The sequence below is a fragment of the Gallinula chloropus genome (genome assembly GCF_964237585.1).
Source record: "Gallinula chloropus genome assembly, chromosome: Z".
Classification (NCBI taxonomy): domain Eukaryota; kingdom Metazoa; phylum Chordata; class Aves; order Gruiformes; family Rallidae; genus Gallinula; species Gallinula chloropus.
The window spans coordinates 801,264-806,599 of NC_140089.1; the positions used below are offsets into that span (position 1 = coordinate 801,264).

General features: G+C 59.2%; 1 long non-coding RNA gene across 1 annotated transcript; it reads right to left on the reverse strand.

Moving 5' to 3' along the window:
* Nucleotides 1–4,026: 4,026 nt before the first annotated feature.
* On the reverse strand, nt 4,027–4,903 carry LOC311203549. Its single transcript, XR_014617979.1, has 3 exons — nt 4,887–4,903; nt 4,521–4,606; nt 4,027–4,074 (listed from the first exon to the last, which is right to left on the reverse strand). It is a non-coding gene; the product is annotated as an uncharacterized lncRNA (long non-coding RNA).
* Nucleotides 4,904–5,336: the final 433 nt, after the last annotated feature.

Sequence of the window (5,336 nt, forward strand, 5' to 3'; positions counted from 1 at the left end):
TGCTTTCAGTTGAATCTTTACCAGAGTCATGTTCCTGGCTCGGCCTGATGTTCCTGAGGACCACGCTGTAGATATTATGGGCTCCAATACTTGATCAGGAGTATCTACCTCTTCCATAGGACTCTCAGTCAACAGGCATATCTGAGTTCTCCATACATTTTCTGAGGGAATATGTAACTCAACACGCTTTGGAGAAGGTTAATTGTGCATTTAATTTACAGAGTAAATCCCATCCTGGTCATGGCAAAGGGCGTTCTGGCAGAGAGGGGAATTTATGTGCCAATTTAGTATCCCCAATTCCGAGTTTCAAAGGCTGTAAAAGTGGCCTCAAAGATTTTTTTTCCCTGTAGTACTAACAATGCTTATCTTAGTCTTACTTAATGGTCCCTTACAACTTGTTAATACAGAACGTGTGGCCCTGCTATCAATCAAAAAACCCCAACAAAACCCTATCATTTCATCCCCCAGCTTACTGGAACCAGAGGTTGGGCTGGTGAAGCTCTAATAGATTCCTCTGGTCCCCTACAAGCTCACCCAAATTCTACCAGTTCCCTCTTTCTCTTCCTCTTGACTACTCTGAAGGTGTGGACGTTCCTTTTTCCAACAACTCTCCTGCTTATAGTAGGCACAGCAGCTTCCTCCACAACCTCTGCCTCTGCCTTCTCCTCCTCCTTCACCCCCTCTTCCCTGTCCTCCTGTCAGGGCAGCCAGCACAGCAGCCTGCGGTTCTGCTCGCCCTCACTCCTCCTGTTCTTCCACCTCTTCGTAAATACTCTGCATGCAATCAACTTTAACTGAGCAGCTGTCCTCCCACCCACCTCTGGCAGTTTCCTTCTAATGCCTGATGCAGACTGACCAGCAGACACCACATTAAACAGAGTCATATGGCCAGCAGCCTCCAGGTCCCAATCAAAGGAATCACCCTTCATCACAGAAGCTTTAATTACCATTCTCCCATCCAGAGAGCCAGTCCTCTGTGTGATATGGGAAATACAGAAGATCTTTGAGGTCCCTTCTAACGCAAAACACGCTGACTCTGTGGTTCTGTCACACAAATCTGCAAGAGTGAGCTGTCTTTACCAAGAAGGGGCAACATCAAATTGCACACCAGGTACTAAGAAGGATTCAAGGGGCCTCCGGTAGGAACGTGATTGGGGTGAGATTTTACCAATGTGCCTAACACATCCAGCCTCTGCTCAGTGTCTGTGGGGACAGGACAAGGGGCGATGGGCTCAAGTTGGAGCCCAGGGAGTTCCCCCCAATGTGGGGAAGAACTTCTTGGTGGTGAGGGTGAGGGAGCCCTGGGACAGGCTGCCCAGGGGGTGTGGAGTCTCCTTCTCTGGAGAGATTCCAGCCCTGACCTGTCCTAGGGACCCTGCTTGGGCAGGGGTGGGTCCCCATGGGGTCTGGGGGGCCCTTCCAGCCCCAGTGATTCTGTGATCCTGGAGTTGTACAGACAGGCTGTCAGAGCATCTGGACCCAAGATAAGGAACTTGGGGCAGAAGAGTCACCGTGAGCCTTTATCAGGAAGAAAACACCCAGGGTTCCTGCGAAGGGCACTGAGGGCTTCATCTTCAACAACCACTGGGGGACCCCCAAAAGACCCTCACAGAAGTTTTTAAAGCTTAAGGCGTGTGTGTATTAACAGACTTAGTTAACAGACTGAGTATATACGAGCGTGCTGGTAAATCTAATGCCCGGGTAAAGGGCTTAGTGGACATCCTAACGATGGCACACACAGCCGCGCCGGCTGCCTGCGGATTGGCATGCACGCTGGGTCGGAGGCATCCCCCGCGCTGCCCGAGGGAATGCCCGCTTCTCCCGGGACCGGGATGCCCGGGGACGCTGCCCAGAGCCGCCCTACGCTGGGCACCGCCCGCTGCCGCTGCCCTGCTGCCCCGGCGGCGCCGGGCCGGACGCGGGGCTGCAGCGCCCAGCCCGGGGGACACGGTCCCGGCCACACCGGCCCGGGCGGGGGCGGGGGCGGGGCGGTTGGGCAGGGCCGGGGCGGACACGAGGAGCGCGGAGCTTTCGCTTTCCCTTTCCCCTTCGCGCAGCTCCCGCTGCTGTCGGGCCGCGGCGGCGGCAGCGCACGGGGCGGGGGGGGGGACGGGGCAGCGGCGGCGGGCGGCGGGCGGGCTGGGGGCGGCGGGGGACCCGCTGCGCGTCTCTTGCAGACCCCGTCGGGCGGCCGCGGGCGGGAGATGGCAGCGCGGAGCCCGCTCGCAGGGCCCGGGCCCGGCCCGGTCGCCTTGGCCGGGCTGCTGGTGCTGCTGAGCGCGGCCTGGGCGCTCGGCGCGGCCCGGGAAGGCGGCGACCCCCCCGCGGAGTTCCCGTGGGGCGCGGTGCGGCTGCCCCGGGACGTGGTGCCGCTGCACTACCAGCTCCTCATCCACCCCAACCTCAGCACCCTCAGCTTCGCCGGCACGGCCGCCATCCAGGTGACGGCCGCTCGCCCCACGCGCTCCGTGGTCCTGCACGGGAAGCACCTGAGTGTCACCGGCGCCTGGGTGCAGGCTGCGGGCGCCGGCTCGGCGCAGGAGGCCAGGGTGCTGCAGCACCAGCCCCTGGAGCAGATGGCTCTCCTGCTGGACCAGCCGCTGCGGGCCGGCCACAACTACACGCTGCGGGTCCAGTACCACGCCAACCTCTCCCAGTCCTTCCACGGCTTCTACCGCAGCTCCTACAGCACCCGGGATGGGGAGCGCAGGTAAGCCTCCCTGGCTGGGCGGGTCTGGGCTGCCCTGCGCGGGGATGGGTGCCCCAGCTTGGGACACCTTTCAGGTCGGCTCTACAGAACACTGTGGCCATCTGTGCGGTGCGTGGGGCGTACCCGAGGGCTGGGGACGGCACCTCTCAGGCCGTTACTGTGTGAGCAGCGTCACAGCACATCACACCTGCGTTGCAGTGCAGGGAGGATACTATTGGGCAGCTTGTTTCAGCAGTTGGTGGGCTGGCAACCACTTCCCTTATCTTAGTTCCTCCATTTAATGACAACTGAAGACTCCAAGGGCGCTGCACCAGCCCCTGCCAGAGCTCCCACAGCCCTCCTGCCACCGCCTCTCACCACCACCAGCAGTTAGAATCACAGAATCATAGAGTCACAGGGGTTGGAAGGGACCCCCAGAGCCCATCGGGTCCAACCCCCTGCCAAAGCAGGGTCCCTAGGACAGGGCTCATAGGTCGCCATCATAGAATCCCAGCCTGGTCTGGGTCAGAAGGGACCCCAAGGGTCCCAGAGCTCCAACCCCCTGCCACAGGCAGGGACACCAACCTCCAGGCCTGGAGCTACACAAGGCTGCCCAGGGCCCCAGACAACCTGGCCTTGAACACCCCCAGGGACGGGGCACCCACCCCCTCTCTGGGCAGCCCCTTCCAGCCCCTCACCACTCTCTCTGCAAAGAACTTCCCCCCAGTCTCTCCTCTCCCCCTTCCCTCCTCCAGCTTCTCCCCAGCCCCTTGTCCTGCCAGTCTCTGCCCTTTAACAAGCCCATTCCCCTCCTGTTCCTGGGGTCCCTTCAGGGACGGGGAGGCTGCAGTGAGGTCCCCCCACAGCCTTCTCTTCTCCAGGCTGACCCAGCCCAGCTCCCTCAGCCTCTCTGCGTAGGGGAGCTGCTCCAGCCCTCTGAGCATCCCCGGGGCTCCTCTGACCCCTCTCCACCAGCCCCACATCTCTCTTGTCCTGGGGCCCCAGCTCTGGACACAGGACTCCAGCTGGGGAGGGCAGAGCAGAGAGGGACAATCCCCTCCCTGTCCCTGCTGCCCCCCCTCTGCTGATGGAGCCCAGGATCCCATCGCCCTTCCCAGCTGCAGGAGCCACTGCTGCTCATGGGGAGTTTCTCATCCCCCCTGACACCCAGGTCCTTCTCCTCAGGGCTGCTCTCCAGCAGCTCTTCTCCATCTACTGCTCTCTGTAAAGCGGGCACCCTTTCCCATGGCAGAAACACTGCTTCTTACCTCCAAGACCATGAATATCTTCTTGGATGTCTCTATCACGTGGTACAGCTGGCAAATATGCTGGTGACTTAAATTCTTCATAGCATCAATTTCTATTTTAACACGAGGCAGGTCATCCTAAGACACCCAAAAAGCAAGCCATGACATCGCTGACCACACTGGGGGCCTGTACATCACAGTAAGCATCAGACTGTTGTGCAACTGATGTGCCTGTGTGCCTGTCAGTGCTCGATCTGACTGCTCAGATTCAACCCAGCCACAGCTCTGCCACTACTCCCCTAAGACCCCAGCACGCTGATCAGCCAAACCCAGATGGGCAGATGTGAAACAGCACTCTCACCAGAATCCTGTAATGATAATTAATGGCTGTAATCATCTCTGACTTCCCCCATTTGATAGCTGCCCTCTCAACAAGGGGGGGGGGCAGATTTGCAGCCACCTGTTAGAATTCTTCCAGGTCTTACAGCCAGAGTCAATACCCAACAGCAAAAGCAGGCAGCGTTTTGACAGGCAGCAGCCCTGTGTTCCTCAGGACCCCAGCAGAACAGCAGAGGATGTCTTACCCCCAGAGCAAGCTTGTCCATGATCTTTATGGCAACTTTTTCACCAGTGAGAAGGTGCCTTGCGAGCTTCACCTTCGCAAAACCACCTAGAATGGAAAAAAAAAAACAAACCCAACCTAAAAAAGGGCATTTAGAGCCCCCTGCAAGGCTGTGAGGACAGGCTGGCTCGCCTGCAGTCTCACAGCCAGGCTGGAGGGGGGAGCAGGCACGGTATGCAGTGCCTGCACTAAGGGCAGAAGTGATCACAGCTATTTCAGAGTCGTGCCCCCCAAGAAACCTGCACTTGAAGCCTGACCTACAGGTTCTGCAGCAGCAGTGAGTCTACACTCAGGTGAAGCCTGAAGCACTCAGGCAGACCCAGCCTACCTGCTCCGATGGTCTCACGTAACTCATAGTACTTGAGAACTTCCTCGTAGTCACTCGCAGCCATTCTCAGAGGAACAGGGATCAGCAAGGCTTCTCCTTCTCTGCAAGGAGAAAGCGCAGCTGGTGCTCAGGCTTCTCCATCCTCGGGGCAGAAGGGAAAGCTGAGCTGCTGCCCCGGCTCAGCCCCAGCCCGCAGCCCCCGAGGGGACGTGGGAGGGGAACTGGAAGGGTCAAAGCAGGAAGACTGGAGAGCAGAACAGTTGTATACTAAAGCGAAACGCAGCGAGGAGGCAAATAACAAAGAGGGGCCAATAAACCCGATAAAGACAGCAGATGCAGCTGCCGCCCAGACACAGCCCGGCACGTCCCCTCAGCCGCTGGGGTCAGCTGCCCCCAGCCTGCCCGCTGGTGGGGGGCGTGAGGAGCAGGACCCCCCCCCCACACACCCCA